General features: G+C 35.1%; 1 long non-coding RNA gene across 1 annotated transcript; it reads left to right on the top strand.

Moving 5' to 3' along the window:
* Positions 1-1,104: 1,104 nt before the first annotated feature.
* On the top strand, positions 1,105-24,630 carry LOC140322637 (uncharacterized). Its single transcript, XR_011919213.1, has 3 exons — positions 1,105-1,233; positions 2,556-2,728; positions 24,356-24,630. It is a non-coding gene; the product is annotated as an uncharacterized lncRNA (long non-coding RNA).
* The last annotated feature ends 3,204 nt before the right edge of the window (positions 24,631-27,834 follow it).

The raw sequence follows: 27,834 nt of genomic DNA, 5'->3' as shown, positions 1-27,834 counted from the left end.
GAACACTACGATTGGTAACCCCTTTTTTATTAGCATATGACACATATTTTTGTGTTTTAGTTGCAGGAGATTAGGCACTGAAGGAAACATCTAAATACTGGATATGGTCATAATGCAAAAAAATCAGTAACTAATTAGTTTCATTGGTGAATGAAGTATGGTGCTAGGTCATGAGGAAAGCGCCACTTAATCCTGATAAGCATAAGAAGAGTGACATCTGTTCTCTTTTTAACATTTATTCTGGGAAACTGTCAAGTCATTTTTTCCTGGACACATGAGAGCCATTAAAAGGAACAGTTTAGGGTTAATATGCCCATTTCTTACAAGCCAAAGTTTCATCCAGCAATGTACATTACCTGACTGCCTATATTGTTAAAAGTCAACTGAACATAGGTATATACATTCATATTTATTGTTATCATTTTGAAAACTCATACATTCCTTTGGACCAAAGTGGAAATATAAAAAAATGAAAAAAAAAAATTATTGAGAAAGCTAATTACAATAAAGTGGAACAAAATCCTATTTTCAAAATAATTGCAATAAGGCCAGTCCCATATTGCACAATGGACAGTTAAAGTCTCTCCTGCAATAAAATACCCTTACCTGCTTGATTGCAGTGCTGCTTGATTTTTTAATAAACCCACCTGTCCCTGTTTCATTGTGGGCACTGCCATCTTCTTCCTTCTTCTCTTTCATGTTTCAATCTCCCACCACCCAAATGGTCCGGCCGAGATGACATTGTCCATCCCTTTCTGCACTTAAACTCTGTCCGATCCCAGGTTTAAAAAGCGGAATCTTTTTTTTTTTGTTTTGCTTTAGGCTTGATAGTGCTTCAGTTAAAACCCCTGCTGTTCTACATTGGGTCCTAACTGCCTCTTTTTCCTCTCATCTGTCCTTTATTTAAAGTTTAGATTTAAGCTGCACCTCTGATCAGGGAAGATGTCCAACATTCAAAAATGTTTGCAAATGCATAAAATACCCACCTAAGTGTGTGTTCATGTGACACTGTAGCTCACAAGCCTTTTATTTTATTTTCTGCAGTGGAGAAGCACTCTTCTGAGAGGTCCAAATCTTTCTGGTATGTGGTCATCACCCTGGCATGAAAAATCAAGATGATCAAAGATCATCATTGGGCAGAAGAAGAAAGAAAGATGGCGGCGCCCTGCGAGGGAGCATGGATAGCTACATGGATGCAGCAGCCTTTAGTTTTGCTTTAACCTTTTTTAAAAGGTAGTGTTAAATGGACTAATAGATTTAGATGAACTTTACAGTAGTGAATAACAAGTTAAAGCCAGCTAACAATTTCTGAACAATTAAAGTAACAGTTTTTTTTCCTTATGGTATAAAGGTTTTAACTATATGAATAAACCCTGAACATTGTAAGCACCCCTGTCAGTGTTAAATGATGTGCCCTCAAACCTCTAACTACCACTTTTCATAGACAGCTGTTAAAGGAAGCAAAAAAATACCAGACTTACTGACAGGATTAACAGGTAATAAAAACTATGTTACAAGGAAACTCAGCAAACACTCAGTGTTAATGGTATTGCCAGGCTACATTGTATATGCTATTTTTTATTTTGTCTATAAATGTACTTTAATTTATACATCAATATTAAAATGTAAGTTTTCTCATCAATGTAGGTAATATAAAATAATACCCTGTTTAAAAGTTTGTATTTATCTTAAGATCATACTGCAGGCCAAGTAGCTAAAGGTAAATCAGTGTTTTATATTATCAGTGTCTTAAAGTTGGTGTAAGTTTGTGTTGCTTTTGCTTGTACTGTTTATCTCTAATAGTTAGTTTACTTTAGATGAAATGCCCATGACTATCCCTTCATTCCAGTAAAGTAGGCTCCGACAGTCTTTTCCGCATTCATTACTTCCAGAAGACAGTCAGTTACCACAAGTCAGAAGATGGGACCAAAGTATGTAGCAAGAGGCACAATAAAACTTATGGCTTATCCACAAGTGTTTGAATGTTGAATAGTCTAATAAAGGCTACAGCATGGAGACTCAGGCTACAGGAGAGTCTATAAGCTCCTCTATTGCAAGAGACTTTCAGCTTCATTTAGTACTAATGTCCAAATTTAACCTGTGTGGATTTGTCACACTGTTATTACTTCTAGAAACATGTTTCTGTTTTTTTTTGTTTTTTTTTTTAATATTTAAAACAGCTTACTAGTGGGGTTTATTTGCCTTCCTTTGGATCAACTTTGTACATATGTTTTATTGTGATCTACTGGTTTGCAGTATGTTTATTCTCCTAGTGGTTGAACTTGATGGACTTCAATTTTTTTTATGTCCGTTTTTACATATCTAAAAGCGGTACGTTTTTCATGAAAATTTATTTTACAGTATAATGTAATAGTATGAATATAATGAAGTTTAAAACAAATGTCAAAATAGGCAATTTGTCTTAACTTTTAAGATTTAAAAAACATAAATAAATGATATACCCATACTAATATATTATACTGTAAAATAAGTGTTCATGAAAGACAATGTATGCCCTTTACACAAATAAACCTACTGTAATGCATTAATTACAGGTATTTTGTATTGAATGCAATACAAATGGATTTGAATTTCCCGCCACGCCCTGAACAGAACGTCTGATGCACCAACGTCATTGGGATCTCCCCGGTGACCCATCAAGTGCAGAGAAGGCCAGCCAGAGGAAGAAAGAAGACGTAGAGGACAACAGAGGACACCAGCGAATCAGGTAAGTGCATTTTTTACTATTGTTTCCCATAGGTTTACCTACCCCAAGTGTGATTCATGGTTACTGCTTCCAGCTACCCGGAGTCACACTCAGTGTTTCGTTGGGGGGGGGCAATAAATCAGGGGCAATGTATTATTATTATGTACACAAAATAGCATATATATATATAATATATATATATATATATATATATTTATATATATATACATATATATATTGTTTTTTTAACATATTTTTAAATGCTACACATAATAATAATTTACTAAAAGACTAGTAAAATTTTCTATGAATTAAAACAGTTCATTGATCTTTTTTATGTCTGGTAGACTAGTCCTTTGGTTGGAAATGTTTTACATAATTTAGTTTCCTTCCACAGGAACAAACTGTTTAACACAGCTAGCAGTTTGGAATGCCCTCAATGAAGACGTTAGCAATTTGACATCAACTTCTGTCAGACAACTACTCCAAATTAGGGCTAAGAATTTAAACGATGGCTTCACTACATAAACTGTCCTCATGCATGAAAGCAACCTGCAATTAAATCACACATTTTTGCAGCAATCGTTCAAACACTTAAATAACATTTAAACCCTGTGTAGTACAATTAGATGTGGGCAGTATACAACCATTTTAAAAGCTTATTATGTTTATGATATTAAAAATTATAAAAACTGACACATTGAATATTTTATCTTAAAAGAATGCTTAGTACTGAGTAAAGGTATATCTTTGTGTGATTAATGAAATTAAATATAAAATATTAGTAGCTTAAAAGTCATAATTGATATAAGATGATAACTGATAATGTACAAATTTTAAAAAGTGCTGTATATTCTATACGATCTATATTCTATATGGTCTTTTTATAAATTTTCCCCACCTATGATTCTTACAACTCCCCTACAAAATTCACAAATGTTCTAATTTAATAAAGTTAATAATATTAAATCATATTTATATAGCCCTGAACATATTACGCAGTGCTTTACAAGGTCCATAGTCATATCACTAACTATATCTCATAGGGGCTTACAATCTAACATCCTACCATAGTCATATATCATTAACACAGTATAAGGTCAATTTTGTTGTGGGAAGCCAATTAACTTAACTGCATGTTTTTTGGATGTAGGAGGAAACCAATGTACCAAATGGGGAAACCCACACAAGCACAGGGAGAACATACAAAACAGAGAGTGTCCTGGATGAGATTAAAAAATAGCACCACAAGGTCTAGATCAAGATATTTGTGTAACTGTTTTTTATTTGCTAAAATCATCTATAGAAATCAAATAAAAACAAAATAACAAACCAAATGTGGTTCAGAGGTCTTAGCCTCCATCTCCAGGGCTTGGTAATTTTTGGCATTCTGTCCATTTTGTTAAAAAGGTCTCACTAAGGTTAATCTGTTTTTTTATTTATGTCATTTTTTTGTACCCTATGCCAATTTTCTTCAGGTTAGTGACAGGTTTTCTAAGTTATTCATTTTTGTTCATTGAACAGCTTGACAACAGAGTATGACTTACCAGATTGAACTAGCTTTGTTAATAGGTCATTGTTTCACTTATATGTAATTTTCAGCTGATTGCTAAATTATTTACTGATGACTTTAATTTCTTGCCAAATTAACTATTTATACTTTTTAGTCTGAGACATCTGAAAGTTATTTGCTATAGTGCCAACCAGCAATGATGTGGTTATTACCTTTGATGTGTGTCACTTTCCATTTCTGCCCTTTAACGCTATTGAAAAGTTTAAAAGAAGGCTACATTTTTTAGACAAATTGTTATCAATGAACATATGTAACATCTATTAAACACATTGAACAAGCTAAAACAGGTCTTTTATAAACTACATTGGTACAGTATACACTTTCTGTACATTTTAGCTAATGCCATGCAATTTCACAGCTAATTTTTCATACCGATAATGCAATAAAATACCCTGTGGCAAAATCAAAAGCAAGAGATTTACCAAAAAACATCAAGCAGGAGAACAGCCATTTTCATTTTACATTTTTTGTCAAGCTTGCAAGAAAGGGAGATGTCTGATATATGATGGGGTGAGTGGGCCACCACAGCCTGGTAATTATATTGTCTATTTTAATAAATGCTATTAGGAATATTTTTTGCTTGAGTTGCAGATGATTCTTTTTGATGGGCAGATGTTAGATCAACAACTATTTTTGGCCACCTGTCTTTAGTGGTTTTATTAGTTGACCAACCACAAATTCAAAAAGTAACTAAAAATCAGACAGACTATGACATTTGTATAGGGCTGTGAAAAGTTTTTTTGCTTTGAATAAAATCTTTTTTAATATGTTTAAAAAACACTTTGTTGTAGTTGCTTAGCTCAGTTCTGTAGTTACTATTCTCCTTTTCCATATTATATCAATAGCCAAAGGACAATTTTTGGAAATATGTAGGCATGTTTAGTGTTTAGGTTTGCTTGTGCTTGCTAGTCAAAGAATGAAGCAAAACACTACTCGAACAGTCTATGTAATGAAAAATCAACAATGAAAAGACTGAAGGTATGAAGTGAATGCACAGAGAGGTATTTGCATATACTTGCAGCATCTTCTAAAACCTCTCTGTCACGGCTTAATAGAATTGCACTCATTAGATTCACATTGGTTATGACGTCTTCTAAATCTTTCAATCTCAACTCTACAATAAACGTTTTATACAGAACTACTAAGCTCTTATAAAGGGGAACCTATGATTCCTCAACATGTTGGCTTTTTATGATACATGACTTTTATTTGAAGATATGTGTGCTGTGTCTGTCCCTTTCTTGTCTATAAACCTAATAGGTGGCTCATAAAGACTTTCTCATTGGATATTTTTATTGGATTATTGGTTTGGTTTGATGGAGTATAGTCCTGTAATGAAGTAGGTTATGCACTTTGAAACAGATTTTAGGCATGCACAGAGAGGAGGGTTTCAGAAGGTTCCAAAATTATCTTCTTTTTTGTATGTTGAACTATTAATGTTTTCTATTCTTTCTTCCCCTTCATTATTAATATTATACAGTATTTATTTAGCACCAACATATTACACAGTGCTGTCCATAGTCATGTCGCTAACTGTCCCTCAAAGGGGCTCCCAGCCGTATGTCCCTACCCTAGTTGTATGCCTCTATTACAGTCTAAGGTCAATTTTTAGGGGGAAGCCAAATAACCTAAATGCATGTTTTTGGAATGTGGGAGGAAACCGGAGTACCTGGAGGAAACCCTTGTAAACATGGGGAGAACCTGCCAACTCTGTTCAGATAGCGTCCTGGCTGAGATTCGAACCCGGGTTCGAACCCTGAGGCTGGGATTCGAACCTGAGATTCGAACCCTGAGAACCTAGCGCTGCAAAGGCCAGAGTGCTAACCTCCGAGCCACCGTGCTGCCCTTTTGTTCAGCTTACAGTCTTTTCTATTTAAAAAATATACTTTTTTTTAATGTGAAGTGCCCAGCACCTAGGATATTGTGCCTTCGAAAGTAACAAAAAAAAGGATTGTTCATATTCATGACATCGTACAGTTTAGATAAATGTTTTAATTAATTCATTGTAGTAACCCAACTATTTAAATGTGAGGGAAGGCTGATATTATATACATCTTAATCAATTGTAATTGAGAAACCGTAAAAAGTACATACTTGAAATGAGTGCATATTTAATGTATGTCTTCATGGTTAAATAGTATAAACATATGTCATTGAAGCTTTCCGTTAATCAGTTCAATAAGGCATAGTGCTATATCCAGATAGGAAGAGACCATTTACTGGTGAATAATTGTTCCCAGCTCTACTTTCTCTGTTTGCCTGTGAGGAAATGTTTCCGCATTGCCATATATGAACAAGCTCAATAGCACAACTAAAATTGCTCAAAAAACACCATCTGGATGTTTTTAAAAATTATAATTATCTGTTCTTAAATTTGACTTGCCAAAATATTTTTTCAACCAAAATCAAAATTAGGTTAGGCTCCAATACTTTGAAAACCAAAAGCGCTGTGTGATATTACCCTTTCACAGTAGTAAAAAAAAAATTAACATAGAAGGGATATGAAGGCCTTTTTGCCTATTATATTGGCTACAAATGTAGGTAAATAAAATATAAGTGGAGTTTTTTTGAAAAACTTCAAGAAACTCAAAGCAAAATATTTGTTAAATGATGATCTGTTAATTGTAAATTTGAACAGTTGTGTCCAATCCCTATTTGTGCACATCCATGGATTATGTTTGGCAGAAAGAATGTTTTCATCCTACTTTCATAGAATTCCAAGAGCTTCTGGCTAATAATAGTTAGACTATTTGAAACAGTGTTGGGCTGTGGGGACTGCTCCACCCATTTTATATAGGCTAAACATGCCAGATAATATAATGGTATTCCACAGAGGAAGGTGTTTCAAAATGTGTACAGATGTGGGACTAGATTTGTAGTTACCATTAATATAGAAACAGAAGAGCCCACTAAATTGTATTTTACATATCACAGATATTTTTAAAATAAAATGTTTTTTTAAGGAATGTAAGACCTTGTTACATTTAAGTTGCTGGTAATCTCTCAAATGTTAACCCTGTGGGTCTTGCCGGCGCCGCTGCTCCTAATTGCAGGCACTGGCGCCGGGTCCTATCTTTCAGGTAGAGTAACCCCAGTACCTGTGTTCCATGCCAGAGTTTCCGTCCTGCTGGAGACTTGCTCTGGTGTTTGAGCTGGCGTGGGTGTGTCTCTCTTCATCTATGAGGCAACACACACACGCCCTCTGTTTTCTACAGCCTATGGCTGGATCTCTGCAGGTATTTAAAGGCACCTCTTACTACAGGAAATTGCCTGAGCAATCTCAAGGTTTCAGCTTGTCTAACTCCTAGTGCAAAGGTGTTTCCTTTGTTTGCTTAGCTGTGTACCAAACCTTGTTTACCTACCCTTTGACTTTGCCTGATTGCCCCCTGACCTCGGATTACGTTTGTGGACTTTTGCCTGATTGCCGACTGATCTTGTTTTTGGACTTTATCTGCCATCACCCTCTTGGCCACGGAAGCCCCTCGGTGCTTGCACCGAGTACCCTGACCCCTCTGGTCACCTGCCACTGACCTGGGGGTTGCTCTGGAGTGGCACCTGGCAGCTACCCTGCGGCCCAAGCCTATCCTCACCATCAGAGGCTCTAGTAAAGACCAGGTAGCGGCTTAGTTACGCCCCTCCTGAGTATACCCAGTCAGTGGCATAGTGGGCCAACACCCGCGTGCATTACATCAAAGTTCTTTATTGGTCAAAATAGACACGTTCAAATTTGATATTGTGTTCCACAATGCCACAGTCAATTCAGGTATCACCAATGACAAGTACATGCAATACTGAAGTGTACTTCAGTACACAATATAGCTTTAGAAATTAAAAATCAGCATCAAGCTTTTAGGCTTCCTTGGTGGCAGTTTAGTGCAGTGCATACTAATTAATAAAGTGTTTCTTGACCTCTTTAACATGGAGAAACTTAAAATAACTTTCTGGTCCTAAAGAACCCAGTATTTTAGTGTGTTTAATGTGTTGTTCAGTGGGGAGAATGCCTCTTACTTTGTTTACATGTGGGACTGTTACCCTTACAGATAGCCAAGAAGATCATTGGCATCCTTTAAACTGACCCGAGAGGCACAAATCACTCATTGTTCAAGGAACCCCTAGAAACCTCTGGAGCAACCCCAGGGTTTCACAGAATCCTGGTTGAGAAACACTGGTCTAACAATTTTAGTTTGTTTTGTTTTAAATATAGTTGGCAAGAGTTTCATATTATTGTGTGGCTTACATTTATCTTTAACCACATTCACTTCCTGGCTCTGTGAGGCATCTACAGGAAATGAGGTAATGGGTGGAGTAGTAAAAGGACAGGCAACAATAAAAACATTGTAAGAATTTCTAACAATGAAAAATGTAGTTTTGTATTTATCTGTGTTCCGTTAAAAATATGAACTGAAGCTCTGACTCTTTCCTGATCTATCCAAAATAAAAACACTTGTATGGGGTTGGGTTCTAACATAATGACAGGTGTACTTTTACCCCATTTCATTCAGACATGTTTAATTATGCTAAATTCCATTCCATTACCTTGTGAGGCCTTTTAAATTCCAGATTTACTGATATCAAAATACTCTGATATTTTATATTTACATAGTTCATGTAAGAACTCTCCACATTTTTATTAGCCGGAAGGTAATGGATATTTAAAGTTCAGGAAATGTTTTCGATTGCTTAAATTGAGTCTCCGTCTACTTTTTTATTTGAGAACTTATTTGTAGCCTTAGGTTACCCTGTCGTCTGAATTAATGAATAGTACAGGGAGTTTGGACCATGTACAGCATTAATATCCATTGTGTGATAATATTTAAAAGACTGCACTTACACCTTCATTAACCAGTTTACTTGTACTCTCTGAGTTTTATATTAGCACAAAATAGCTCACAGCTATGTTTCAGAATTCATTTAATAGAGAAAGAGGAATGTTTGATGGATTCATATCCAAGTTGTATAGTACAAGAAAAAAAAGTCTGAATGTATATAAAACTCATTCAATTGGACTGTGGTTCTGTTAGCTGTTATTCTACTTTGAGGGTCATTTTCCTCATCTTTGAGAATAGAAACAATTCTGATTAACCTTGGCATGACAAAAGCATTAAACTTTAGGTATAGGGATACAGTGGGCATGGTGACTACTTTTTACTAAATTTCCAACATTTTACAATTTTTTTTGATAAGCAAAAAAGTAAATTAATAAATGCAATCTGTATCTATACTTTATCTTGGTCTCAATCAAAATTATGATATCGTATAAACTGTTTTCATAACGCTGGCTAATAAAGTACATTTCCTTGAGTGATAAAATTAGAAGCAAAAAGAACACTACAGTGAGTTTATTATAGGAATGCCAAGAAGGCTTAAATCACTGTAGTAAAATGCATTTTATTGGAAAAAAAAACTTTAGTTCAGGATATGATTGTTTTAGTTTTTGAGTAGTAAAAACAGCTGTTTCAAAGATTTTGTGAAATGTAGTGTAGGAACATGTAGGAACATTTTATTTTTTAATATTTCCTGTACTGGGTGACCAAACTGCTCACAACCATAGCTTCTGGGTTATTAACTCAACTGTAGTCATCATAATAAACATTTAATAATTATATATACTAATTACTATTAATATAAGCTCTGAAACTCTTTATTGGGAGCTCAGCAGACATTTTTAAAACATGCAGACATTGCAGTAAATTTGTATATAAATATTTATTAAAAGTAAAAGTAAAAAGGATGGAAATATTTTATATATATATATTGCATATGCCATATGAGGTAGAAAATCAATGTATTCACAGAACTAGTAGATGGAAGGAGGACTCCCCTGGATTTGGTGACAGGGTTTAAAAGCATAAGGAGTGGAACGGGTAACTGCAATGGATGTAGAGGCAGTAGATGATTTAAAGGCCTTCTGGACACAGATGAGTTGTTGAAATGATCCAAGCAATGTTCATACAAGGTGCTGCAGAATTGTGGGCAGGGTGAGCAGATAGGTACTAAGAAGAAGGTACCAAATTATTAAAAAATTCTTTAACATAGAACTGAGGCCCTGATCACAGGTCATAAAAGCTGATGACTTGCCATACATTTGCCTTTCTTGTACTATGTTTTAAAAAAGGGCCATTGGTACCAAAAGAAAGTGGAGTGCGCAGAATCATGCAGATAGGTGTAAATCTACAGCAGCCATGTACAGGGGATGCATTAATGCAGACAGAAAAAAAGATACTTTTCCATGCTAACAACCTACAAGGTCGCAGCTATCAAGAAAGAATTAAATAGACAATGTACAAGAAACTAGTTTGTTACAATAAAAAATTTAAACACATTAGTAACTATTGATTTTCCAATCTTCTGTATTGAGGTTAAACCTCAGTTTTGAATACAATGTTGCAAAGTATGGATGAAGAAAATATTCAGTATACATTAAAATCATTTAACTACGTTTAGGTCAAGCAAGAAACTATGGGTTTCATTTCGGAAAGGTGTTTATACTATTTACATCAATTTGCCTAGTGAATTTGACAAAAATTCACTTTGTAAAAAAAAACTCATTTATGTAAAAAGAAAAAAAAAAAAACAATTTGTGCTTGTGCAAATCGGCAGATCATTTCCCCACTTACCAAGCTCATAAAGTGAACTATACCTTGCATAGTGACAAACCTGAATCCCTTTAGCTTATAAACCTGTATGTTTCTTTGTTGTAAAGGACTTTTAAGAAGATCTGCTATATGATGTGATAAATAAACTCCAACTTCAGCACAATGTTTTCTGAATTTAAACTTGGGTGACATATCAGGGACCAGGCCTTGCCATGAGGGGCATTAGCCAATGCAAGCCAAAAAATATTACAGTTCAGAGGGGAAGATTTTTCCAATGTAGCTTCAAGAGCATTACGGAATGCCTTAAAGGTGTGGCACCTCTTAAGTTTCATCCAGGCATGCATCAAGGCCAGAAATTTAAGGGCAACAAACAGCCTCCCCTTCCAGTACTAGACCAGCTCCCATACCTCTCCTCAACATTGCGGGTCCCAATGTTAAAGAACTGGACCTGCTTCCTTCATTTGTTCCCATTAAAATAATGGGGTGGTTTGTGATGGAATGTGGAAGCCCCTTTAATTAATAAAAGGGACAACCAGATGTCTGGCTTCTCCATGCTGATTAGAGTTTTGTGTGCTTTGAAAATACATACACATGTACACAGTGGACATCAAAGAAGTAGTGAAAATTAATTCTAGATATTTGGTGGGATGCAAGTATGTTAATCGTGGGGTCAAATAACTTTAATAAAGGTATCTTAAAGATCAAAGCAGTTTTCATTTTAATTTTTTTTTCAAGATGATTTACTGATAATATCTTCTATAAAAACAACAAACATGCCTTTATTCTAACTCATACATAATCAGAGTTTGTCCATTAGTAGCAAACAGATAGATGTTGCTTGATCTCTTTTTATTTTATGTTAGACACACAATACAGAACAGGAAAGCACAGACTTCAACAAGTCAATATCAACCCTATCTTAATCCAAAATGAAAATGTATATCACTGCTGAACAACAGTTATAATCTTCCTAAACAAATGTCTTAAAGTGGCTTCTTCAAAGGCTTGGCAAGAATTTCAAACAAAATGAAAATGCAGTTACATCATTCCATTTAAAACTTGAATGAAAAACATTTAAAACCAAAAGCTAAAGTTTATTGTCATTTAATGTAGATTTTGTTAAAATTAGGAAAGAAAATGGAAAAGAAAGCATCACAATGTCAGTGCAGTCATGGGTCCTCCTATGTATTTACATTTTATGATTAACATCACATAGTAGGTGTTTATGAAACATAATATTTCCAATTATGTTGGGAGCCTTGCAATTTAATTAGGATTTGTAGGTAACCAACTGTTACTTTGAAATATTAAATTAGTTACAAGTGGCCCTTATATTCACATTCCAGAAGACTGTTGTATACCAAGTGGAAAGGTATCAGGACTTAAGCTTTCATGCCATGCATGTCATTGTAAGTTGCCATCTATGCAGACACAAAATGTATTCTGATCTGCATTCTCCTGGAATGTGTGATGTGAATATCCCAGGAGGCACTGGACAGAAGAGGGTCCATTACTTTCAGAAATGGAAATCAGAGGGTGTTGGAACAAAAATAAGTAATGCATACTTAATGCATGGTACACAATACCATGGTAGTGGATCTTTGCTCTAAGATTTTCTATTTACTTTATGATAGGTACAGCTATAATAAAAAAGGGGACATGGTAACAATTTTATTCTATGTGAGGGGGTAGATGAAGGCACTCTGGTAATGGTATCAGTCACTGTTACTCGTGTATAAACCATAATATATGTTTGCTGTAAGTGTCTTAACCCTTTACTCTGGTTTACAACAAAAGAAGGGGACCTGGCACTAAATTTAGTGTGTATGGAAAGAGGGTGGCAGTTGGCAGTGGTCGCTTCAATTTTCATGTATAACCCTTAGTGTGTGGTTGATGTAAATGTCAGGCTCTTTATTCTTCTTTACATTTTCCCTATGTCCCTTCCAAAATGCTGCCTAAAAGAAGCAATTTGAATGAGATGCAGGCCTATGACATTATGATAATATATTTATGTTTTTCAAACCTTGGCAGTGGAACTATTTTGGCAGCCAAAACCCTTTTAATTTTGTCGTTTATTATATTAAAATTGTTTTTTTTTCATGATATTGCTTTATGACGCATAACACAACATAAACAATGATATGAAAACAAGTGCCATAATACCCCCCATTATTCATAATAATGATAATTATCCATCTAATTATACAGTTATTAAATTCTAGAAGTTGGCTACAATAGCACAAGCCACAGATACCCCTTAGTAAAAGAGACACATTGTTACATTTGTGAATATAAATATTAAATTATCCATATTAAATTTCTACCCTTTGGCAGAAAAAAAATGGATCTACATTTATTACATCAACATGCTTCTTCTGTATTTATATTTTAGGCACTGGCATGTTCTGCTGTTGCTGTCTTTGGAAAGCTTATATGTTTTACTCTCAAACTAAATGCCAAAATATCCACTCCCGTGGAGATAATTGTGTGCATGTATGAGAATAATAATGGAAGCTCTCAGAAACAGTAGATACATTGCCAGATTTTGTGGATATTAGGCACAGTAAATACAGAAAAACACAATGTGAATGTTTGCTTTATTTGCAGAAATTGATCATTTTATCTTAAAATGACCATTCATACATTAATTAAAGAGACGGGCTGAAAAGTTGAGGTGTGTTTCTGTGCACCCCTAATGTCATATAAACAAAAGAAAAGTCTTCTTATGTTTATAATAAATTTACCAGTAACTCAGTATTCTCTATGTAAAATAAGTTAAACTTGAGTATCTAGTAAGAGTTAATTGCCTATAACTAGACTTGTTCTTGTAATGCTGAAGATGTTGTTTCATCAGTCTTACCAGTGTAGACAATACACCAGCATTTATATCTGCACACCACATACAACTTAATTTAGTCACCATGGAATCTTACCCTGCAGTTGTTAATTGTCTAAGATCAAACTTGTGAATTATTTGAATTCACTTGTTCTAATAACATATTCTCATCCTTGGTGTCAGGACGTCTGCATAAACATTAAACCTTCAAATTAAATAACTAAAGGTGTAAATTGTTTTAAAAAAATCAGGGTAGAAATGTTAAAAGAGCATTATAGGTGGAAGACAGATGGTGTTAAAGTCCCCCAACCCTTTTTAGAGATCTTTTTTTTAAGTGGTATCTTTGATTAATATTTTTTCATAACACCTTGGGCCTGATTTATTAAAACTCTTCAAGGCTAGAGAAGATATACTTTCATCAGTGAATCTGGGTAATCCAGCAAACCTGGAATGGATCTGGTCCAGGATTGAAAACATGTGTTAACAAACAGCAAAATTACTTTATGGAATCCATTGCAGGTTTGCTGGATCACCCAGGTTCATTTATGAAAGTGTATTTTCTCCAGCCTTGGAGAGCTTTATTTAATCAGGCCTCTTATGTATATGAACCCCAAGTACCCCATTCAGGATAGCAGTGCTAAGGAGATGCTTGTCAATCCACCCACTTTGTTGTGAACCCAGGAAATGATCAGAGCACATATTCTGGGCTATTATACCTGTAAGCTCTAAACTGATGAGCTGTACAGGCTTTAAAAGCTGTGTCTATGGACAGCTATGTAACTTGTCTCTGCTCACAATTTTTTTAAAAATCCATCTATTTTTCATATTTTCCAAGGAGAAGTACAATTAAAGTTCACTCATAATTTGAGCATTTTGTCTGTGAAAATAGTTAATACTGCATATGTTTTACAATTCTTGGCATGCGTTTTATGGCTCATTTAACAGTTAAATCAGCACAGGTACATTTTTTTCCTTTTAGAAAAATATTTTTGCAAGTCTAGTCTACATGACTGCAAGCACCCAAGTTGTGAAACAAGTTACGATTTGTATCCTAAGATCTGTATTTTATGACAGTGTTTCAGATGCCTGTCAGGAAGGGTGTTGTTTAAGCATGAATTGTAGTATGGCAGGGGAGATCTGTATAACAAACACTAAATGTTACTTTTTAGCACAATTAAAATAAAGCTTTCAAAAGGATTAGTGAAGAGAAAATATACTGGCAATCCAATACAAGAATTGAGCCCACTAATGCATTTTAATCTCCTTCTGGGACTCAAGCACAATGCTGACGTATAATATCAATAATACCAAAATTATCTAAAGATCTGTTGTAATCACTAGGTATTATTTGCTGATAATGACTTCTGGAATAAAGTATATTATATTGTTAAATACAACCATTATTCTAATATTTTTACAGCAAGTTAGGACAGTGACAATGTGCAGTGTAGATTTTTTGTAAAGCTTGATGGATTTAATTATGATTTATGAGTCATTGCTGTATTCTTTTGTATTTTGTATCCAGGCCAATAAAATAATTTTGCAAACAAACATGTTTTACTTCAGATAATCCAAAGCTTTTTTGTAAATTCTATGTTTGTTGAAAAAAAAAATGTAAAAAAATGGTCTAGAAAACATATATACAACTACAAATTTAAGCTAAGTACAAAGCCAACCAAAAACATTAACCAGAAATAACTGGAACAAAAAGACACAATAACGTATAACTTATTCTTTTGTAAATAAATAAAACTTACTGTTCCATACTATTCTAATAATGAACAATTATCCAGCACAGACTTAAACAGGTAGGAGGACAAGGAAGAGGCTAAGGAGCAAGGAAGGGAGGGAAGAAGACTGAGGCAGATAGAGTGAGCCCTTTATATAAACCAACACAAAGTAAATCAGAAATCATGAAGTATATACTATAATTTATAACATCTCAAGATTAGTGTTCATTTGTCAAAGGAGGATCAGAAGCAATCGGTTTTCTATATTCTGAAGTGTGAGTATAGTCATGCCAGTAAAACCAATTTTCCATAAAAAGGATGGACTGGCCGTCCCTAGAAGAGGTCAGGTGCTCAGTTGTTATGACTTCATTTATGTGGGAGAACCATTGTGAAAATGTTAGAGGTGAAGTACTTTTCTACAGAGGTGCAATGCATGCTTAAGCTCCATTCTCCAAATAGAGAAGAAGTGACGTCTTATATTTGGAAATTGATAAGGAGTTCAGATGAAAAAGAAGAGCTAAGAGAACTGCTGGTCACTAGTATTGTAGGCCTGTGAATTGTAAATAATACAACAAACTTGTCACCAAAAATTACCTAGAAGTGTTAGACGATGCTTATCTGTCCGGCGACTCCATGCTGAGCGCCATCACAGTATAAAACACTGTTTATTCTGTCAAGCGATGACATTTGCAGTAGCCAGGAGAACTAAGATAGCAGCAGCCCCTGCTTCCCTTTAGTCATGCAGCCTGATGGATTTTTGGCATCCATAGCATCCATTGTTAGGCTGTGCATTGCTGAAGGGGATTCTAGAGGGTGACCACCTCCTGACTCTATCCTGCGCTGCTATCAGCTAATGGGACTTTATAGCCTCTCTGCTCCCAGTCACCAGTGCCTGCTGTAGCCTCTGCTGGGTTTACCTGTGCTGAAGTGAGTTATGTCTGAATTATCTGATTTACTGTTTTTGACCCTGCCTGTTCCTGACCTATAGTTTATATGCAGCCTGGACCAACCTTTTGCCTGTGACCCGACTCTGCTTGTGTTTTCCCCTATGTACTTCATTTGGTGGACCGATATTCTGTGTATGACCTCTGCTCTGTATTCTGGACTTGTCTCTGTTGGAATCTTGGTACTGCTATCTGTGGGCTCCTGGCTTGCTACCAGCCCATTCCCAGACACCATCCTTTCTGCAGTAAGTCCTGGGAGCAACCCAGTGCTGGGAGATGCAATCAGTCTCCCTAGGCTGAGCGGGGGCTGCTAATGGTGAAGACTGTGGTGTTAGATTGGGGGACTGGGGTCTGGTGAGGACTGGTGCTGACCAGGGCTTTACAAGAAGAGGGCAGGACCAAAAAATATGTAGCATGGTACTCAGTTTGGCATCTTCAGCCAAGGGGCCAAGGGTATGATCTCACTCTGCTATTCCCTTTTTGACCATTTGCTTATTAGATATATACACTTTTAGGGATGATGTCCAAATATATACCTGGCTAAGTGCCCAGCATGAGAGTTAGCCTGTAGAAGCATTTTCTTGGGGACTATTTTTTTCTTCATAAGGACTGGTAATTAAGTGTTAATTTATGATAGTAATTATTTAAAAATGCACAGCTCTGCTGCCAGCTGGAAACTCTTTGACATCCCCTCCAAACCAAATCCTTGTTTCCCTTCACAAAGATATGACAGCATGGGTTAATAAAACAATGTGTCATCTAAACCTTCTGTCCTATTGTAAAATGGTATTGTGAAAAAAAAAAAAAAAACAGAGGGTGGGAAAGTCTAGTTTTAACTTGTAATGAAATAAAGCTATGTTGACAAAAAGTAATCATACACAATGTTGGGTTTGGTTGAATGGGAAATCTGAGTTTTGCACAGTGAAATAGCATTTTACTTGCCCTAGTAGGAAGACAAAGTGCCATGATGGTCAGCTGAAAAAAAGTGGCCCAGTAGCAAGAAAAAAATTAAAGTAATTTGGGGCTAGCCAACAGAGAAGAAGAATGGCAATACACCTGGAAGAATACCAGATGAAGATAAAAGTGGTGGAGACATTCCCACTAGCAACTGGTAAGGAAGAGTCACCCTAAGTTGATTTTTTTGAAGTGGTACTACTACTGATAAAAAAAAGAATTTCACTTATATGTGTATAGCATTATAATTATAACCTTTTCAAGATGCTTTGATGAACATTAGTTTATGTATCTCCCATATCCATTAGGAAAACTGGAACTCATCTGGTGCAATTTTGTGACTGTATGTGGCCCTTGAGAACTGATGTTGGACACCCCATGTCCAACACATGTACATATACACACACATACACACACTTATCTGTAATATAATTGTTCACATTCCAGCTATAAAGACCAAGTGCCTTTCCAATCAGGTTCCTTGAGTTATCTGTTTTGGTTGTCATTTTAGAGCTATGCATGCTTCCTGCATGGTGGTGGTGACCATATAGTATATATGAAGTGATTAGTGATTTGAGGTATATATCTTTTACCTCCCTGGCGGTCCTATTATATCAGTAATGTTGAATGTCAAAGTGGTTCCTTTCTGTTTAAATTTCCCGCCTAGTCATGCCCCCCCAGTTCACCGCCCCTGCATGCTCAAACATCCTATTGATTATGCCAGGGACATGAGGCCAGGGGACACAGATGCCAGGCTGACATTGCGGGAGGACGCCGCAGGCTCGTCAGGACCAGGTAAGTCCTTTACAATGCCACCTAGAGTGTGGCTCAGGGTTACTGCTTTTGTTACTGAAAATTGATCCCGAGCCACACTTGGGAATACCGCCAGGGAGGTTAATGTTGAATTCTGTTTATGTAATAATTTGTAATTTTTTTGTTACCAGTAGTTAATGTGGCGGTTTGTTTACCATTATAGATGTATTGGAAGGTGTTTCTCTTGATGAAGCAGTTGTGTGAAATGTGTTGAGAAACATAAGTTACATCTATGTAATCTGTATACCATTATAAGTATGGTCATGTATGTTTTTATGCAATTTTAAGATGTTGTAATAAAAATTGTTTATTGTGATTTTTTGTACTTTTAAATTTTCTGTACTATAATTGGTGGTGGTTCAGTTTCCTGGAATATTAATTGGAGATTAAAAATAACTGAAATGCATTTTATACAAATTGTTTGTCCTAGTTTGTTGGATCACACAAGTTCACCCATGATAGTCTATCTTTTCCACTGTTTGAAAGCTTTAATAAATCCGGCTAATTGATGGATATATATTATGGATATTTTTAATATGTAGATATTGACTTTAAATTCATCTATCCAACTTAAAAATGTGTTTATTCAAAATAAAGTTGCAATGTAATATACATATTCATAGATTAATTAAGTAAAGTTGTGTTATTGAAAAGAACATTAAAAGTAAGGAAGGAAGTAAAATCATAGCTTTTGCACATCAAACTAAAGAAGACTTTTGGAAATTCACTGACAAGCTATTCTGAAATAGTTTCACATATGTGAAGTTAGATGGCATGAAAGATGGTTTACCACAATACATTGCTGACTGGATTAACAGACAATTACAACCCATACTTGTCCACTAAATATATTAAAATACTGTTAAACAATGTCGGTGAACCTTTGGATATTTGACACTTCAACATACCAGATGTTTGTTCCTATGTAAGTACATGTAAAGCGCTTTGACTAAACACAATTAAACTTAAAATGTATCATTTACTTTGTAATGACAGCTAATGGGACTCTAGTAAACCTTATACCTCTATATTGTGCTTTTACTATTTTGTGAAAACATCTGTTAATAGAGTTTAGAACATGCAGTCACAAATGTACAACTTGTTACAAACATTCTTCAGTATTTAGGAATATAATCAGCACCTATGAAGAAAAATTTTGTATCTGTCTTTTAAGTTTTAGAATATAGGACACAAATACTATGAACATAGGGACATTAAAATTAAAGAAGCTGCAAACAGCAAGCAACCAGATCCAACCACATTCCTATTACTCATGAGATCTATCCTGTCATGTACTGTATAGCTAAAAGGGAATCTTGTCAGTCTGTTAGAATAGTGCAATTTGTTGCATGTGGGGTAATCTCAATAGCACAAAAACTTTACCTGAAACAGAATTGCCAAAGCTAAGCTTACTTTATCTTATGAAAACTTTTTTGCCATGCAAACCAGCAATTTTTTTTTACATTTCAGTAAATCTACTGGCAAAGTATTGAGTTCAAAAGAATTGCCCATCATTTAGGGCACTTGATGAAGGAGTAATATCATCAATAGCAGCCCGATGGACAAACAGAGAAGACACTTGGTCAGAAAAAGCAGCAAAAAGGATGGCAGCAGTAGTTTAACATTGTGGGAACAAGTATGGCAGAATCAGTCTTTAGGAAATAGGGAACTATTTTATAACTTAAAACATCCACAGAAGGATTTCCTTTTTCATTTTAGTTTTTTTACCATATTTTTGTCTTTACACTGGTCTAGTCTCTCCTATTAAATATACATTTTACCTTATTACAAGTGAATACATATCTATCATGACTTATTGAATTGTAAAACTATGTTGTTTGTAAATACTTAATCATGTACAAGATGAAAAGAGGATTTGTGTTTGCATTGTGATTGGTTCATTGAAAAGAACACAGCTTTACCTTAAACACTAATTATTTACATAACAGCATTAAAACATTCTAGCTTTTCTGTAAAAAAAAAAAAGCCTATTGATAAATTTAACAGATTATACATATCTGCAAATGTTAAAAACAATTTTCAGAATAAAACTACTTCTGTAGTATTAAGTATCTCAAATGACTTTTCCCTATTTTCAATTTGCAATAAATGGTGCATAACGGTTTTTGACTTTCATGCATGTTTCAATTAAGATGAGGATTAGAACTTTTGAAATGTGCATGACTGAATCCAGGATTAGGTAAAAAGAAGGGCCGTTAATAGGGAATTAACTGTACACTCATAAAATATAATCCTTTTAAGTAGCAATGATTAATCTTGTACTGTATTTTATTTTATGCAGATAAAGGGTTTCTTATTAGAATAAAGATCCCATAATTTCATTGGAATGCATAAAAGTTGCTTCCATGTTTAATTTAGCTTTTAATACTAGTTATGAATTTCATTAAAATATCATACTGTTTTGATGGTGAAATATGAGCAGATGTCATAGCAAGAGAGACCAGACAAATAACATTTATAGTTGGTTTTCCTTAGTTTAGTCTGCAAACAAAACCAGCATTGGCATTGAGCGTAGATGGATTGTAATTAGATGAAAACAAAAATCTTGAACTACTGAAATGTAAATTGAAACCAAAACCATGCATCTGTTTATGTACAAGGAAATCAGGAATTGTTTACCATACATGAGTCCCAGAACTATTACCCTAGATGCCTGGATCTAGCAACACCCATGCACTGCACCAAGGTATTGTCAGGTATTGTCAAGTCAGTTTAGTTGCCCAGCATCCTGAGGTTGAAACATGAAAGCTCCATTCCATAACAGGCTTTTATCATGGTAGAATCATTTGATTCCATTGGATTAAACAAATGTTTTTTTTTTGTTTTTTAACAACGAATATAAAATGGATATAAAATGTGTCCTACCACATACCTCCACCTCCAGTGTTCTCCTGATATTAGATTTTGTAGCTTTTTATTTGACATTAATGGGTAGAATGTGAACTATATATATATTGATGACAGACTGCCTTCCTCTGCTGGTGACTTAAATTATCCATTGCCATTTGTGACAATTTATTTATTTGCATATATACGAAGATGATAGAGAGATGGATTAATTAGTGGCTCCTTAAATTTTAGGTTTACATTTTTTAGGCAAACATCTTCCAGGTTAAAAAATGAAAAATGTGAGCACCCTGTCATGAGTGCACTCGCATCTGGATACATGTGTTTCAACCCTGAGGCTGAAAAAGAAATATAGTCAGTATATGACAGAAGTGTCTAAAAAAATCCATATGGGAGTTTACATCTCACCCATAAATCTGTAATAGAAAGCCTGATCCAATAAATACATTCAGGAGATTTCCTGCTAGGGATAAGGGGTGCAAAAGAGTGTTCTGCAAATACTCCCTTTCATGTGATGGAGATATTTGTGTAAATCCAAACAGGCCTTGCAAGGGCATTAAATCTTAGAGCAGTGTAGAAGAGTTGGGGACACAGTTGGTATTGGTAAACACTTTCCAGTAGAATGTGAACGCAAAACAGAAGCAAGCCAATGTGGTCTTTTCTTAATGCAACAACAAGCAGAGGCCTATTAACCAGAGACTGAGGAAAAGCAAAGTTTGCTTAAATGTGTAAATTTCTAATACTGCACAGGCTAAACTAATCTAAAATGTACATGTAAAAGAAATAGTTATTTGCTTGCAGTATTTGAGATGGTGTAAATAATGATAGTGATTCATTTTTTTTTCAATTTTAACTTATATTCAGTCTCTTCTTTACAGGTACAGACTTTATTCATACATTTTACTTATGCAACATGGTCTCCTTAAAATGGCACTGTCAATGGTAGTGTAATATACTTACTTTGTCTGTTACTGAAAATTAAACAAACCATAGTGTATGGGTGAGCACACTGGCATCTGTCACTTCTAAAACATGACAAGGGCAGTAAGGCTAATTGAACGTTTTGTTCAGTAAAGAGATTCTGAGAAGAAATACCTATGTCTAGAATGTTTATTCTTTAAAGTTTTATCGCAACTTGGTATCAAAGTGATTAGAATTTTTACTATGCAGCTCTGGTCCCTGGGCTTTTTTGTATGTTCTCACAGTGGGCCTCATTTATAGTGTTGGTCGAATAGCTCACTATTCGATTCGGCAGCTATTCGCTTGAAAATAGCAAAAAAATTTGGTTGGTCAAACATCGAATTCGAACACCATTAAAGTCAATGGGAGAAAAAATTCGGGTTTTTTTAAGCACTGCGTAGAGCTTCTACAGCCTCCAAACAGGTGTAAAAAGATACATTATAAAAGGATACATAAAAAGATACATTGTAAAAGTTGGCTGAGAAATAGGAAATCCTGATGACAGCTCAAGCATCATCAGGATTTCCCTTTCCTCAGCCAATCAGGGAGCAGAGCAATCAGCAGAACTTTACTATGCTGACAGCTCTGCTCCTTTGATCGCTCCTGCAGCGCTAGAGGAGCTGTGACATGTATTACACATACAGAATACATGTCACAGCTTCTCTAGCGCTGCGGGAGTAATCAGGGGAGCAGGGCTGTCAGCATAGTAAAGCTCCACTGATTGCTCTGCTCCCTGATTGGCTGAGGAAAGTGAAACCCTGATGATGCTTGAGCTTTCATCAGAGTTTCCTATTTCTCAGCCAATCACAGAGCAGTAGAGGTATGAATGGAGATAGTATCTCAATTCAGCCTCTATTGCTCTTATTGCCTGCGGTTACAGCTAATTGAAGGCACCTGCTTTCAATTACCTGTGACTGCAAAGTTCCCACGGTCAACGAATCCCACAATGACATTATAATTCATAATGTAATTGTCAGATAACCTGTAAAAAATAAAAAAAGAACAAGTTTAAAATAAAAAACACATACGAAATAAATAATTTAGGAAAAAAAAACAATTTTTTTTTTTTTCCTCCCGAATTTTTGCTGTTGAATCCCATGTTTTTCGGGTCGGGTCTACCCGAATTTGAACAGCCATATTCAGGTCGAATATAGGGACAACCGGAATTAGAACATCAACACTACTCATTTATTAAAGCTTTCCTAGGCTGGCGAGAATACACTTTCATCAGGGAAGCTGGGTGATCCAGCAAACTTGAAATGGATTTCCTAAAAGTCATTAGCTATTTGGTAGCAACGGTTTTAAATTCTGGACCAGATCCATTTCAGGTTTGCTGGATCACCCAGCTTTACTTATGAAAGTGTATTCTCCCCAGCCTTTTATAAATCAGGGTCAATGTCTAAGTATTCTTCTCCACAATCCAAAAACATACAACAGTACATTACCTGGTTTTTCCCCCAAGCATATAAGGTCATTTGATTGTGTTTTCCTTATATCTTTAGTCAAGTACAATGATCTCTGAACAGCTTAGTATTCCAATATATACCATATTCCAAATAAATATGGGATATACAAGGAACTGGATGGAAGATTCTTGGAAGTCATGCTGGTCCTTCAGCTTTTTTGGTAATAATATCTTTATAGCTTGTAAGCTCCCATTCCTTTCATAATGCCACTTTGCAGTTAAGTGCTACATTATTACCGCTGAAGTGGTCTGGGTTGCTGTTAACTTACATTATTACTTTTCAACATTCCTGTGAGTGCTTTATGTTTGCTTTTAATACAGTTATAAATACCATACAATATATAAAATCAAGTTTGGAATCATAACTTTCTGGTAAATTGGGAATGTAACATGTGTAAATGGTAAACCCAAAAGTACATAACCCAGTCTACTTTATCAAATTAAAAATAAAGCATAGCAAAAACATATGTCACAAACAAATAAAAGGAAACATAGGCTCCAGATGGCAAGTAACAGCTACAATCTGATTTAAGGGATTAGCCAGGCTAGATCTTGCTTTTCTTCTTCCTGCTTCATGGTATTGAGTCCAGAATGTCTTGTCACCTGGATAATGGAACACAATAGGAATAATCCATTTTCTTATCAAATAGTATCATACGTACAACGAAGAAAAATGTAGCTAACTTTTCTACTATCTGCAAATGCTGTAGATTGCTGTATGATGAAATTGGAAACTTTGAAAATCAATGAACCGTGCTCTAAGTACAAACAATCACAATACATTATATAACTGTAGATGTGAACCCTAACTGAATGACATTTACTTTGCTAAATGAACCTGTTATTAACAATTACTATTTATTTATTTTTAATAATGTATGCTATTTTCTCCCTTTTCATTCTTTTTAGAGTTATGAGCTATTGATCTCCTTAGTACTGGCTTTCTGTTTTCTCAACCAACATCTGAAATGCTTGGAGAACAACTGGAAAAAAAGTTGTCATCACATAAAAGAAGGTGCCCGAAATGGACCCTAACAGCAGAATCACTCACAATCAATTTATTGAAAGCCTCAGGTAAAAAGATTGAAAACAACTTGGAAATTACATAAAGTAGAGGCTTAAGGTAGGTTTTTAGTCATTTGGTTTAAATCAATTTCAATTTTCAGTGCATCTGATATGGCCAAACATCTAACAACTGGTTTGGAAATGTTGCCTTGATATTCAAATCAAGTCATATTTTGTGTCAGTTTAAATAAGCCTGGCACATTTTTGGGGAAACATATGGTGTGCCATTCTTAAAGCTGCTATTTATGAACAATACTTCAGCATAGAAAGCAGAGAGCACAGTTATATGCTTCCTATTTGCTAATTTGCTTTTGACCCTATAACTCTAAATGTAGGTGCAAAAATGACATATTAGGACAGTGGTGGGGAAAGCTTATAGCCAATGACATCTATGCTTTGCAACTAGCAGAGATCAGGTCATGAGGTCAAAGAGATATGTCTGTACAGCAGCTGAGAAACCTACTAAGAAGACGCAAGACTCATTGAGCCTGATTTATTTAAGCTCTCCAAGGGTGCATAGGATATACTTACATCAGTGAAGCTGTGTGATCCAGCAAACCTGGAATGGGTTTCCTAAAATGTAATTTTCTATTTGTTAGCAAATGTTTTCAATCCTGGACAAGATCCATTCCAGGTTTGCTGGATCACCCAGCTTCACTGATGAAAGTGTATCCTCTCCAGTCTTGGAGAGCTTTATTAAATCAGGGCCATAGTTTCCATAGTTTCACAAGTACGTGTGTATCTTTTTTGGAGTGCTTGTATAAAAAAAAAAAAATACTTTAGTTCTGCTTTATGTATCAGTATTTCTAAAATTAATATTTTTATGTTCGTTTAGAATCTAGAATCACCATTCTCGTGTAGTGACCAACATAGAGATCTCAAATTAGTGATAATAACAAATATTCAATAATATTTCATACTGCTTAGCTTGTGGAACAATCAAAACTAATTACTGCTAATAACCCCAGCTTATTTAAGCTTGTACCAGAGCTGATCTTTGCTTAAAATAATTACAGGTCTCCTGTTTAGCAATAAACATATTTTTGTACTAAATCAATTCAACTGTAACTCAGATGCTTTCAATTAATTTAAAAGACAGTATGTGCTAGGAAAATAGGAAGTGAACTTGAATGCCCAGGTTAAAAATGTGATCTAATTAAGAAAATTAAAACCTTTTGTTCTGAATTTCATCTGTCAGCATTGTGGGCTTCTGGATTCTGCAAGTGGCAACACATCAATCAGTTTGTATGGTATTTCAGGAAATAACACTGTCATCTTATTTGTTGATGCCATATATTCCAGTGCCTGTGTTTATATGAAACTTTTGAAACATGCTCCCTCTTTCAGCTCAATTAATTTAAGCTTTTAATAAATCTGCTTGAGCTGTAAAGTTAAATCCATCTGTAATCCTGTCTAAGAATTAAAATGCCCTTGATTATAAAAGAGGAGTGCAAAGGTTATGAATACCACAAACAAATATGGGAACACATAGATACGCATAATACCAAATCTATTATTTCAGTACTATGCTGGAAAAGCTTAGAGTCAGCAGTTGGTCTGCATACTGCTGACAGCAATGTTAGAGTTCCTCCCAATAACAGATGTTTTATTTTCTAGTTTTTATTTTATCTCAGTTATAAAAGATTATACAGAAAGTTGTTTGGAATATCACTTTTCATTGAGCAACATATGGAGAACCTGGATTGAAGGAATTGTGATTCCACCTAATAAATATGGGCATTTGGATCATGGCAGGTATTTATGCACTTGTAAGGAGTTGTATTTGGAATTGATGAGTACAATGGATTGGTACCGGACCTGGCAAACCCCAATTAGTAGTTTGGGAACCTAAGTCAGCAAATTGTTTTTCTATCACAAAATCAGTCTTTATTAACCTGGAGCATTTCCAGGTCATACTTATGACCTCAACCTCATGCTTGTAGGGTTAAACACATTTCAATCATCATCATCACCATCGACATCATCATAAAGGTTCTTGAACAGTTAGATAGTCCTCGTATAGCCTCAGGTCATCAGGAATCATAGAACAAGAGCAAATTATTTTATAAAGGATCACTATAATGTAGTATTTCAACTTGGACCATGTACCTTTAGTCACATGTTTAGTTTAGTCACATGTTAGACAGTAGTTTTCAAGTTCTAGGTTATCGGGATTCAATTACTCAATGATCAAAAGCAGATAATGTTAGAAACGATTAACAGATAACTAGCAATACAATTTGGACCATGTATCCTTTAGTTTAGTCACATGTATATGGACACAGGTATGCAAAATAACCATTGTAGTGTTTAAGTGCTTTCTTGTCTGCTTGAAATGCATTATTATCCTTGCCTGTAACATTGGGTTGCATCCAGGTATTCATTTTATTTGTAGCACCCTGGTAATGGACCACACCAGTACATTATCAGTACATTTTCACTGCTCTATTTTAAAACTGCACTGTAGATTTACTTAACATACATAACCAACTTATCAGCAAATCAAAAACTCAAACCCAATATAGAGCTGCTTTTCCTTTCTCTCTGACTGACGTTCCTTCAATCAACACTGGATAGTTAAGCATTTACTGCCAAATGTATTGTGTAATACTGGCACGAACCCCTATAGCTTTTCCCAAGGTCAGATGTAGTTATAAACTACTTGCATCTATATTGGGAAACATAATCAAAGTATGGCTGCTGGCCCTTATCCTCTAGGGGCTTTCATTCTGATTGTCACCCAGTTTGCCAGGGATAACAGCCCAAGCTTTTCCTAAACATATTTCTAAAAGAATCCCTCTGAATATATCTTACAATATTACAATATGAACATAAAAGCAAATCTTCCTTATTAGGTCCCATAATTTTGCAATTTGCCACCAGTATCTGCTATCTCCACAAGTTCTACCTGCATCTGAAATCCTCCTCTGGTCCCTCTTCTCCAATAAAAAGCATTCAGTGGTGTGCGTGGGCAGAATTAATCATTGTACATTTATACCAGGTAATTACCAAATCTACCAATACAATACAATCACCCTGAGTCTGAAACTACCGTGTTTCCCCGAAAATAAGACACTGTCTTATATTTTTTTAGGCCTCCCAAAAAACACACTAGGTCTTATTTTCAGGGTAGGTCTTATATACCGGTATATATTTTTTTTAATGAAAAAAAAACACTTACCATATTCATGTAGAACAATGTACATTTATTCATGTACGAAACCACGAACAAACAAATGTAACAAACCTATTCAGGTGCAACAGTCTACATGTATTCATGTATAAGAATGTGCGTTTATTCAAATACAAGAATGTCATCTTCT

Source organism: Pyxicephalus adspersus, chromosome 1 (genome assembly GCF_032062135.1).
Source record: "Pyxicephalus adspersus chromosome 1, UCB_Pads_2.0, whole genome shotgun sequence".
NCBI classification, from domain to species: Eukaryota; Metazoa; Chordata; class Amphibia; order Anura; family Pyxicephalidae; genus Pyxicephalus; species Pyxicephalus adspersus.
The sequence above is the reverse complement of the archived record's forward strand: the minus strand, read 5'-3'. Positions and strand labels throughout refer to the sequence as shown.